Below are 13,012 nucleotides of genomic sequence, written 5' to 3'. Positions count from 1 at the left end.
AAGATGTGCCGTGAATTTGGACAATGGGAGTCACACGGAGTCACGGGCGATACTACAAACAAGCGTAAGCTTCGGCGACAAGGAGAAGACGCTGAACCTGCAGGTGATGCCAGGCTTGGGAGACAGTGTGATGTTACAAAGCTAGAAGAGCTGTTAGAGAAAGTGTGCATTGAGCCGTGAAATACAGCGTAAAGCTCACCGATTGTTATAGTAAAGAAGAGGAAAGTCAATGAAGGAAGTGTGTGGACTTTCAACAGATTAACGCAAAATTAATAAAGTATGCGAATCTAATGCACCACATCAATTATATTTTAGAGCAGCGGAGAGAGGCAAGGATTTTTAGCTTGCTCGAATTAAAGGACGGATAATGGAAAATCTTAATAGAGGAGGGAAGCAAGAAGTACACTGCTTTCACAGTTCCAGGAAAAGGCAACGTACCAGAGAAAGTGATGCCATATTAGATGTCGGGTTGCACTCAGCTTTTGCAACGTTTCAGAGGGTATTGGGCTAGGTCGTAGGCCCAAATATAAATAGATAAATATAAATAGATGCCATCATAGTATTCAAACGGACAAGTTCGACGGATTATCGAACTGGACGGAGATTGTACTGAAACGCTACAAAAGGCAATCCTCGAAAGAATTGTTGCACGGTACGGGGTGGCAAAAGCCAAAGATGATCACGCAATGATCGTCCAGCTGATGGACAACGCCCAGTTCAGTTTGCAAGAGATTGGTTTTGGGACATGGGACGAGCACCTACCAGAGTTAATGGTGGCAGTAAACTCAAGCGTGTCAGACTTCGTGGCCTTGCCAAGTCTTAGGTAATAGAGCAGAGAGTCAATAATGCTGAGGGCTATGTTTGATAAAAGCGCACTAGAAACAGATATCTGACAAAACACCCCAACGGAGATCGCGGTGAAGCTACGAAAAGTGGCACTGGACCAAACTCGACAGTAGAACTTGAGGAGACGGAAATGGAGTCCAAAGGTTGGCGGCACCATGTGGACGAAGGTGCATCACTTGTCCAAGGCTGCCGAAGGATTCAAGTGCGGCATACAGACACGAAGAAAGAATAGAAGGCACACCTAAGCGCGGCAAAAGAGTCGGCACCAAAAGCATAGGAGAAATATCTAATATATAAAATTCTCGTGTCACAGTTTTCGTTACCATACTCCTCCGAAACGGCTTGACCGATTTTGATGAAATTTTTTTTGCTTATCCGGTATCTATGAGAATCGGCCAACATCTATTTTTCATCCCCCTAAATGTTAGGGGTAGTCCAACCCTAAATTTTTATTTTTATTTTTTAGACAAAATTTTTAATTTCTCTTTTTTTATGATACAACATACAAAAATACATGCAATCCTCAATTTTCACCCTTCTACGATCAACCGGGAATGATTGCCGGGAAAATCCATAAACAGCATTTTTCTATTTCCCATACAAACGTTTTTTAAACAAAATGGAGACTACAATAATAGTAGGCGCCGGTATGTGATATTGTTTGACAGCTACTCATTGTTCTCTGCTCAGTTAATTTTATGTGACAAACCGATATTGTGTTCACTGAAAAATTGTGAAAAAAATTGAAAAAAATTTTTATTTGAAATTTTATTACTTCTCAAATTTCGCGGGAAATTTTCTCAATTTGATTAATTACAATTTACGATGCCGAGGAGAAGACTTAGGTCGTCGTAGTCAATTAAATGTGCGAAGAGCTACCTCACGTGCTAGCCGCACTGATGACCAGAGACAGACAGAAGAAAATAGTCGTATTGCTATGTCAGAATTGCGTTCTTTAGTGAGTGACAATGTAGGAGATAAGCTTAGAATGCAACGAGTTCGTGTAAATCAAACACAACAACAGCAAGCTAGACATAATGAAAATGAGCGAATCCGCAGACGCAGTGCTTCTGTGATTCTTGAACGAGCTGCATTCCACTATGATCCGGCAATTGATTATTGTGCCGACAAAACAGTAACAATTGCGGAAATGAAAACACTTTGTAAATATTGTAAGGCGTTAAAGTACACTGGTGAATTTACTGGATTATGTTGTGCTAAAGGCAAAATAAAATTGCCACAAATGGTCCCACCACCAGCTCCTTTACGCTCTTTAGTTTCTGGGATTAAAAATGATTATTATTTATCTATTGCTATTCAATACAGTTCATATTAAATTATAATCAGTCAATGTGATTATAATTTAAAGCAATTTAGGTGTGTTTCTAACGAAAAAGGGTCAATTTTAAATTTTTTCCCGCTCCACAAAGTTCAAATCCAATCAAATTATTCGTCGCGTGCGCTTTGGAGGATCTAATGTCGCGTTTCGAAATTAAACAAAAGTGAATCGCGATCGCGAAAAATTTTCAGAGTCACCAATTGTAATTAGTACTATAATTTAATTTATTTGGTCAGCTCCACGAAACTTTACTTTAGCTATCTTCAGTTCTTACTGTATCAGATATTTTTAAGTTTGAAAAATTTTAAATTTTATCACAAAAGAAGTTTCAAGAAAAAGTCACAAAAGAAGTTTTGTTAAGAAAAGAAGAAAAAAACAACAGCTGGCAGTGCGAAGTCTGCCGGGTCAGCTAGTATATTTATATAAATGTATGTCGGAGAAAAGATAGATTTAATTCAAATAATATTTACTGATTAATTATAAGTTAAGTGTATGGTCCAAAAGGAAATAAATGAGTATTGAAAATGAAGAGAGAGAAGCTTATTAGAATAAGAGCGCGGTAGGGAAAGAGAGTAAAGCCCTGCTGAGCGTGGCGCAATGATGGAAGGAAGGAAGTGGAATGGGAAGGCAATCGAGAACAGCCATCGGAAGTGAAAGGTCATAAGGAAGAATATCATTGCGACTCGCTGCGTGTGCAAAATAGAAAATGACTGAGAAAAACGACCAACATTTCCCGACATCAGAAGTGGGATCACCGCCCCTACAAGATAACTCGGAAGATAGCTGGCGCAGACTATTAGAATCGCAAAATAGAGTGATAACCGAACTATTAAAAGCAACGCCGCAACCTGACACGCGCGCCGCATCCGCGATGTTACCGATATTCAACCCCGAAGCTGCAGAAGCCGATGCGGCAGCATGGTGCAAAACGGCGGATATGATTTTAAGTGAACATCCACAAGAAGGTGCATCCTTGGTGATGACGCTCAGCAAATCGCTACTCGGTAGTGCATCGCAGTGGCTTTCGCAAATTTGTTTTCCCGGAATGAGCTGGTCGCAATTCAGAGATTTGTTCATGGAACGCTACGAAGGCAACGAGACGCCGGCAGCAGTGTTGCTCAACATGCTCAAGGGACGTCCTAATGCAAATGAATGCCTCTCGGTGTATTCAAGCCGACTAATTACATCGTTATTGACCAAGTGGAAATCAATGACCCATGAGGAGATCGCTATATCCCTAGTCTTGGCTCATGCATCCCAAATCGACCCCAGACTGCAGTGTAGCGTTCACCACAAACATAAAAACACGTGCTGAACTGCAACAACAACTCAAGGCGCATACGTTCAGCAGAAATTTAGAATTTTCTGCATCAGCGGGACCCGAGAGGAATAGATTCAAAATGCAGACGCCGATTGGATGCCATAATTGCGGAAAACTTGGACATAAGGCAATGGAGTGTCGCAAGAGGAGAACAGAAGAACGAAACGAGACTAGACATGGCGAAAGCAACAACAGAACAACGATGGTACGAGAGAGATCAACAATTACTTGCTTCAAGTGCGGCGGCGTTGGACATATCGCTTCAGTGTGTACGAGAGGAACAGCAACAGCGAGCCGAAGCAGCAACAAAAGGAGAGTAGACATGTGCGCATTACATCAGCCAAATGGGACTGCAATTCAATTTGGTAAGAAGTTTCCATTTTTCTTTGATTCTGGATCAGAATGCTCTTTGGTTAAAGAAACAGTTGGCGCCAAGCTGGCTGGAAAGAGAATCCATAACATGGTTGTTTTGAGAGGCATAGGCGACAATGTTGTCAAGAGCAATATGCAGATTCTGTCCACCATACAAATTTCACAATTTAATTTTGAATTGTCATTTCATGTAGTAGATAGTGCCTCAAATATGAAATGATAATTGGACAAGAAATTTTTGAGCTTGGTTCTGGAGTAACTTTAGAAAGAGATAGATTCGATATCTACAAAACTCAAACCGTATTGTCTTTAAATAATGATAAAAATGTAAACGAGATAGATCATAAAAGTAATGTTAATTTGGAGCTAAGTAATAGTGATAAGTTAAAACTAAACGACATACTGGCCAAATATTCCAAATTTCTCATTGATGGCATTCCAAATAGACGTGTTAAGACAGGTTCTTTAGAAATCCGTTTAGTGGACGTAAACAAAATAGTACAGAGACGACCATATCGTCTTAGCGAGAGTGAGAAAGAAATAGTAAGAGAAAATATTCAGCAAATGCTAGAATCCAACGTAATTAGACCAAGCTCCCCTTTCGCTAGTCCAATGTTACTTGTAAAAAAGAAGGACGGCAGTGACAGACTGTGCATAGATTATCGAGAACTCAACGCAAATAATGTGTCAGATAGATACCCCTTGTCATTAATATCAGACCAAATAGATCGCCTGCAAGGCGGTAAATATTTCTCTAGCCTAGACATGACCAGTGGCTTCTATCAGGTGCCAATTCACCCCGATTCGGTTGAGCGAACTGCATTCGTGACACCAGAGGGTCAATATGAATTTTTAGCTATGCCCTTTGGCCTCAGAAACGCTTCGTCAGTCTTTCATCGTGCCATAGTTCGAGCTTTAGGGGATTTGGTTAATAAATATGCAGTAGTCTATATCGATGACGTATTAATTGTTTCTAGTACTATAGAGGAAGCATTTGACAGATTGGAAACAGTTCTAAGCGCATTATCAAAGTCAGGCTTTTCCTTTAACATTAAAAAATGCAAATTTCTGCAAACGGAGATAGAGTACTTAGGTTTTCTTATAAGAGATGGCGAGCTAAAACCCAATCCTCGAAAAATACAAGCACTAACACAACTTCCCAAACCAGAATCAGTCACACAAACTAGACAGTTCATAGGTTTAGCATCTTACTTTAGGAAATTTGTCCCACATTTCTCAGAAGTAATGAAGCCTCTTTATCTGCTAACATCAAAAATAAACGAATTTGAGTGGAGCGAAAAGCATGAGGAAATTCGAAAAAAAATTATTAAGGTGCTAACTAGTGATCCCGTTTTGATCATATTCGATCCAAATTTACCAATAGAGCTGCATACGGATGCTAGCGCCAATGGGTATGGCGCTATGCTATTGCACATGGTAGATGGTCAGCGCCGTGTAGTTGAGTATTACAGTAAATGCACCAATATATCCGAGTCAAAATATCATTCGTATGAACTCGAGACATTGGCGGTGTACAATGCGATTAGAAATTTCCGACATTATTTAAGCGGCAGAAAGTTCACAGTATATACGGAATGTAATTCTGTTAGTGCAAGTCAAAAGAAAGCGGCATTGACGCCGCGAGTTCATCGTTGGTGGTCATTTCTGCAGTCATACGAATTCCAGGTGGAATATAAAAAAGAGAGCCAAGTGGCTCACGTTGACTGCTTGTCTAGGAATCCCGTCACCATAGTAGAGCAGGAAAGTTTGAGTAAGGTAGTGGAGGTACGAGTTGACTTGGCAACTATAACCCACAACTGGCTTATATCCGAACAGAAGCGTGATCAAGACATATCGCAAATCATGACCGAGTTAAATAGTGATGAAATGCAGAAAGAAACAGCTAATTCTTATGAAATCAGGAATAGTTTGCTGCATCGTAAAATTCAAAGAAATGGGAAGACACGATGCTTGCCAGTCGTACCCAGGGCATTCAGGTGGTCGGTGGTTAATCATGTTCACGAAGCTGTAATGCACTTGGGGTGGCAAAAAACCCTAGATAAGATTTACGAGCAATATTGGTTTGATGGAATGTCAAAATACGTGCGAAGATTTGTAGAAAATTGTGTGACATGTAAATTGTCAAAATCGGTGACAGGTAAAATACAATCGGAGTTACATCCCATTCCCAAAGTAGAGATACCATGGCATACGGTGCACATTGATATTAGTGGGAAATTAAGCGGAAAAAAGGACGAGAAGGAATACGTAATAGTTCAAATGGATGCCTTCACCAAATTTGTTTACCTGTACCACACGTGGAACTTGGACACGGTGAACTGCATACAGTCAGTAAAGTCTGCGATATCAGTATTTGGTGTTCCTAACAGAATTATAGCGGACCAAGGTAGATGCTTCACGAGTAGCGAATTTCGAAAATTCTGTTCCAATAACAAAATTTACCTTCATGTAGTAGCAACGGGTGCCAGTAGGGCAAATGGCCAGGTGGAGCGCGTTATGAGTGTGCTAAAGGGCATGCTAACGGTTGTAGAGACAAGTGAGCGAACATGGCAAGAAGCATTGGGCGAAGTACAATTGGCAATAAACTGTACCATGAACCGGGTAACTAACCATAGTACATTAGAGCTGATGATTGGCAAAGAAGCGAGACCCTTGGGAATGCTCACTGTAAATGAGGAAGGGCGTGTAGATCTGAATAAGGCTAGGAAGGACGCTAAGGAAGGCATAAGTAAGAATACTCAGTATGATAAGGCAAGAGTAAATAAAAAGCATGCTCAGGTAGTAAGGCATAAAATTGGCGATCATGTATTGCTGAAAAGCGAAGAGCGGCACCAAACGAAGTTGGATCCAAAGTTTAAGGGACCATTCGAAATTGTACAATTGCTAGATGGTGACCGATATTTGTTAAAATCATTGACAACTAGAAGGGTGTATAAATACCCGCATGATAGTGTGCGTAGTGTGCCTAAAGATCGAGAGACCTTGGAATTTGAAGAAGAGCTTGACGACGGCAAAAAGTAAGTATTGTATGTAAGTATTGAAAATGAAGAGAGAGAAGCTTATTAGAATAAGAGCGCGGTAGGGAAAGAGAGTAAAGCCCTGCTGAGCGTGGCGCAATGATGGAAGGAAGGAAGTGGAATGGGAAGGCAATCGAGAACAGCCATCGGAAGTGAAAGGTCATAAGGAAGAATATCATTGCGACTCGCTGCGTGTGCAAAATAGAAAATGACTGAGAAAAACGACCAACATTTCCCGACATGTACATGTTGCGCTATCGGAGTTTTGATAGCGGCCGAATTAAATAGACGAGGTTTATTTTCTATTTCAATTTATTATGGGTCAATTTAACCCCAAAAAAAATGCAGCGGCCTATCCAAAATAATGCCGAATAACAAGTGCATAAACTAAGTGCTTGCACAGAAGCTCTACCAAAGCTCCCAAAGTGCATGCGCTACAAAAGAACAACAACAGAATCAAAAAATATGGAACTGCTGATAACGGGCAATTAGTGGACCGCTGCGGCTAGTTACACTGAGAGAATTAATTAGTAATAATTACGATATTTGATGCTGGCACAAGTCCCTACAGTACGTATATTAAAAAAAGAAAACAAACAAGAAGAGGGACAAGATAACAACACAAAATAAAAACAAGAAAGGAAAGCTAAATTCGGGCGGAGCCGAAATTTATATACCCTTGCAGTTGAGTCGCAGTCGGATAGGTGGCGCCACGCCCCATCTTATATTATTAGATATATAGCGGATTGTATATAGTCGGCCGATCCTAATGAAATTTGGCATATCGAATTATTTTGCCCAACGAGGAATTGAAAATCCTTCTAACTTGATAAACAACGAAGTTATAGCATTTCCGATCAATCAGTTATATGGCAGCTATAGGATAAAGTCGACCGATCCCGGCCATTCCGACTTATATACTACCTGCAAAGGAAAGAAGGATGTGTGCAAAGTTTCAACTTGATAGCATTAAAACTGAGAGACTAGTTTGCGTAAAAACGGACAGACGGTCAGACGGACATGCTCATATCGACTCAGGAGGTTATCCTGATCAAGAATATATACTTTACAGGGTTGGAGATGTCTCCTTCACTGCGTTGCACACTTTTGACCAAAATTATAATACCCTCCACCTAAAAGTGACAAGATAGACGAAAATCAATAAAAGTATACAAAGTGAGTTACGAAGGCGATGACAGATATTGCATATATACTTTCCGGAAAAGAAATAACGACGAATATAAAATTTTAGGAAAAATATAATAATTATATTGAAAATGTAGTATAGATGTGGTCATCAAGTATAAACCAACTTTTTAAAGACGACAAGAAAAAGAAGAAGTGAGTTTACACAAAAACGATGACGAAGATACTCTTTAGCGAGACTCTTTTGAGAGAAGACCCAAGTCTACAAATTTATTTGCAGTTGAAACAACTGAAATGACTGATTTTGAGGTGTCACTTCTTACTCACTTAAAACCGCTGAACCAAAATGCCAAACAATGATGATTTATAATTTTATTTCAAAAGGGGAAAGCTGTTTTATGGGCTTTTAAAAAATCCCTAAGCCTTAACGTACATTTTAACACCAAGATCAAGAGATTATTAAATAAGAGTCTCTTAAAATTAAATACTGACATTCAAAATCCTTAACCCTTTACAAAGTAAGTTAAGTTTTAAAAATTAAATTAGGCGAATTTATAATATCCTTTGCAAAGGTAAGAGAAACTTCGGCCTATCTAGCTAGTATTTTTATGGAAATATTATTCGTTATTGATCATATTTACATAATTTAGTATTGAGTGCAATGTTTTATGGTGCATTTTAATAACAGGTGCTGTGCAAAAACATGAAATACTTTGTGCAATTAGTAAAAACTCGTTTTCACTTTGGAATATACATTTACTTTTTCCGGCTTTTATGAAAGTTTCCATTTATGCATTTAGGCATGTTAATAAAGATGATTTTTGTTATCAACGGTCCCAGCGCAATATAATCAAGAAAACGTAAGCACTTGGGGAACCATGGGAAATAAAGAATCCGCATATAAGTTAAAATTTTCGCCATTCCCAAATTAAAATTCGATACGGGGGCTCAACCTGTTAAAATTGGGCGTAAAATAATTAAAAAGTTCAACTAACAAACAATAAATTATTATTTATTTCGTTTGGTTTGCTTGAATTCAGAGTTCTCACTGCATTTTTAAGCAAAAAAAACTATTACCTTTACTGCTTCTATTGTTATCACCAACACCAGTATTATTTTTTAAAATAATATATTCACTATGTATATGTGACTATATGTATATGTGTATGTGATATTTGTGTATATATTCGCATGTACTTATGTACTTATTTCACACTTCAACACATGCGCAGAGGAGACTATGAATATTTTTTAAGCTTCCTTAGTAAGTATACATCACTAAGTTTTATCATTTTTCGAAATGTATATGATCTTTTTAGCACTTTTTTAAATTATCATAGCCGATTTCAAACTCTGAATAATAAAAACTTAAAAAAAAACAAAACGACAACAGCGACTTTTTTAAACTTTTTTACCTGGAATGCTTATTTGTATGTAGCCTTGCGTTTTTGGTGAACAAGCTTCAGCTGTGAATATATATCTAAAAAAGCTTTTTGGTACTAATTTTACAAAAGTATACCAAAATTACTAGGATATTTTATACATTTTGTCTATAACCGTTTTAAGATACGATTTTAAGTACACGAAAATACTGAAGAACGTTTAGTTTAAATAAATGTAGAAATTGATTTTAGCGATGTTTTAGATTGTTATAAAAAAATATTTCTGAATACTTTCGTTTACTCTTCTTCATACAAGTTAGAAAATATTTGTTATATAATTTCCAAAAGACCGCATATTTAAATATATTTAAAAAAATGAAGTAAAATTACAGTTCTCGGTGAGTAAGCAAGATAAAAGTTTTAACCGGAAAGTTTTTAAAAGTTTACCGGAAAACCTTTTAATTTTTATACCCTTGCAGAGATTATATAATTATATATTTATATATAAATATAATTATATAATTGTGGTCAAAAGGGTGCAACGCACTGAAGGAGACATCTCCGACACTATAAAGTATATATATTCTTGATCAGGATCACCTCCTGAGTCGATATAAGCATGTCCGTCTGTCTGTCGGTTTCTACGCAAACTGATCTCTCAGTTTTAAAGCTATCGAGCTGAAACTTTGCACACATCCTATTTTTTCTTGCAGGTAGTACATAAGTCGGAACGGCCGGGATCGGTCGGCTATATCCTATAGCTGCCATATAACTGATTGATCGGAAATCCCATAACTTTGGTGTTTTCTAAGTTAGAGAGTTGGGACTTTCCACACATGTATTGACAAATTTTGAAAAAATCTCTTATGTACAAAATGTACAAATTTCCATAAGGATCGGCCGACTAAATCCTATAGCTGTCATAGAACGATCGGAATTGTCATAAATTTGGTGTTTTTTAAGTTAGAAAGGTGGTACAGATTGGTTTTATTTTGACAAAGTAATCTAATTTGCCTAATTGCATGACTATCGGCCAACTATATCTTATAGCTGTCATATAACGGGGCTGACCGACTGTATCATATAGCTGACATATAAATGAACGATCGGAAATGGCACAATTTTGCTATTTTTATTAGAAACTTGATTTGATGGTGAAATTCTCACAAGGATCGGCTAACTATATAAGATCCGATATATATATAATAATATAAGTTGATACCTAACTGCAACCCGAAGTTAGCTTTCCTATCTTGTTTCTATCGTGTGGTGAATCAAGCTGTTTTTCGTGGAAATTTTTTCAGAAATTTTTTATATTATATAATGGAACATTATCTCAGGAATATCCTGACAAGGTTTATGTCGATCTTACTAAAACTTGCTGAGATACCGATTTTCTAGTTTCTTTCTCTCCATATACTTTCAATTGCTTTTAAAACTTTAGACGCGTTTTCCTCAAAACAACTTTTTTTAACCATTTTTACCGGCAATAATGGGCTGATTTTTATTTTAAAAGGGTACCTCCGACTTTACAACCGCGCCAAAATCGCATAATTTTCAAAATGGTTTCGTTTATCCGCACAAAAAACTAATATTTTAAGTAAATCAATTCATTATTTTTATTTCCGATAACACTGTTAGGCCACCTTTACGCACCGCAAGATAATAATTTTTTGAAGCGACTCCGGCCAACTGCCCGTCACGGGATAAATAATAATTATTTCTTAACAAACAAATTCCTAGATACTCTCCAAATATAGCAATTTATCGTGTAAAAAAATTGAATAATTATATTCACTCAGAAATGAAAAAAAAAAAAAATCGCAAAAATCTGCATTTTTTCTGCCTCTGAAACCATCCTGCCCCCTTAAACAATAACCCTTTTATTTCCATATTGTTTAAATTAATAAGATGTTGTGCGGCGATGATTCGCCGTTGACAATTTCTATTCCGCCACGGATTGTTCCTGGAGATGTAAGGTTGGGGCAACAGGCCCTTTGATGTCTTCTAGCCGGCTGGCCGTAGAATATCCAGTTAGGGAGATTAGGTTGGAGGGATGACTGTCCCTCTTTATCTGCTGGCCTAGAGACTCAGTCAGATTTGTAATAATACATGCTTTACGACAGATCGTCGGAGTTTCAGTATGAGAGCGATGGCTCTTTATTTCATAATTGTCAAAACAGAACTGAACTTAAGAACTAACAAAAGTGAGACTCATAGCGGCCACTCCAATGGGCAGTGCTTGCCGGCTATGCACGAGCTTCCGGCCAGACGCTGGGTCAGCAATTTGGCCGGAGCGAGCTGTCGAACGATCGGTCGTTGCCGTCGCCCGGTTGACTTAGTTAACTTTTACAAGGGGTGAATCTCTTCGGTGTTGACTACTCCGCCGGGTCCTCGCTGACTGTACGAATGCGGCTCCCCCGATCGAGCGCTCGTCCTACCGTCGTTCGCCGGTCACCGTTCCGGGTTGGTGCCAATATACACGCCCCCCGAAGCTTTCGCCTAGCAGGACGTGTGGTCTTGGTGCCTGGCGCCTGTTCGGCTCATAGTTCCCTCCGTTTGGACTCACGTGCTCCAGTTGCAGGCCTTATGCTGCTCCTATCCGGCCGCGGTCGCTGCTCCAGTTGCCGCTCTCGTTGTTGGTGTCACCGTGGCTCCGCTCCCGTCGTCGTCGCTGCTCCTGGCAATTGATTCGCTCCCGTTGACGCTGGTCTTCTTCTGTGGGCCCCGTGGACCGTCGTTATCCTTGGCTCATTGGATACGCCCCAGCGCCTGGATCAGGAGTCTCTTGACTTGACCGGGTTGTCCCTGTTTGATTTTACTGTTGGGCTTGCGTTCCTGAGCTGTTTACGGTTGTAACTGTAGAAATCGATAAGGCCAGACCGATCCGTCGCTATTTCTATGACACCAGGATACCTTTCGTGTCCGGGAATAAATCAACCCCACTTGATTTACCCTGGGGCTTCAGTTCCGCCGCGAATCCATGATCCTTTCCTCACTTGCTCCTTGACTTATCCTTGCTTGATGACTCGTGTACAGCCGCCGGACTTACCCACAGGGGGTCCTTGAGCCACGGATCACAGATCCTTGCGCACTCGCTCTAAATCCCACACTTGAGACTGTCGGATTTACCCACTGGGGGGTCCTTCAGTCCTACACTCCTATACTCCTGAAAGAAAACTTTCTCGCTTGAATGTTAGACTTACCCACGGGGGTCTTTCACTTAACTCTTCCAGCTTCCCTAGAACACTCGACCTCGATTCTCTTTAATGGTCCTCCTTATATAGCGCCTGAGGCGCCTGTTAATCCATGCAAATCTCGCTTCCTGCCGTTAACCCTTTGTTCTTCTGTTCTCGCCGTTAATCCTTTCTTGAATTCCCGTCGCATTTCCATTGGCGGGATCCTTTTGTTGCCCCCCTTTGCCCCGCTTGGGCCACCGATTCTTATTGTTATTATGCAGGTCACCGGACTACGTCCTCATACCGCCGCGGTCCCCACTTTGGCCATTTCAAACGCATTTATTCGTTTTTGGCTTTTCTAAACACAGCTGTGGTGTCGTGCGCCGCAA

The 13,012-nt window shown here is 39.6% G+C and overlaps 1 protein-coding gene across 5 annotated transcripts in view; it reads right to left on the bottom strand.

The window, feature by feature from the left end:
• The window catches only part of LOC6498715, a 190,258-nt gene extending 180,706 nt beyond the window's left edge, over positions 1 to 9,552 (bottom strand). For 2 of the 5 annotated variants that reach the window (XM_044717825.1, XM_044717830.1), the window contains exons 1-2: positions 9,478 to 9,552; positions 8,823 to 9,015 (exon numbers count right to left, since the gene is read on the bottom strand). The gene's annotated coding sequence lies outside the window, so the exon portion shown is untranslated. Of the gene's footprint in view, positions 1 to 8,822; positions 9,016 to 9,139; positions 9,416 to 9,477 lie in introns of those variants that run through there. The other 3 variants (XM_044717828.1, XM_044717826.1, XM_044717829.1) reach the window with 3 other exon arrangements.
• Between the last annotated feature and the right edge of the window lie 3,460 nt (positions 9,553 to 13,012).

Source organism: Drosophila ananassae, assembly GCF_017639315.1.
Source record: "Drosophila ananassae strain 14024-0371.13 chromosome 4 unlocalized genomic scaffold, ASM1763931v2 tig00000071, whole genome shotgun sequence".
NCBI lineage: Eukaryota > Metazoa > Arthropoda > Insecta > Diptera > Drosophilidae > Drosophila > Drosophila ananassae.
The sequence above is the reverse complement of the archived record's forward strand: the minus strand, read 5'-3'. Positions and strand labels throughout refer to the sequence as shown.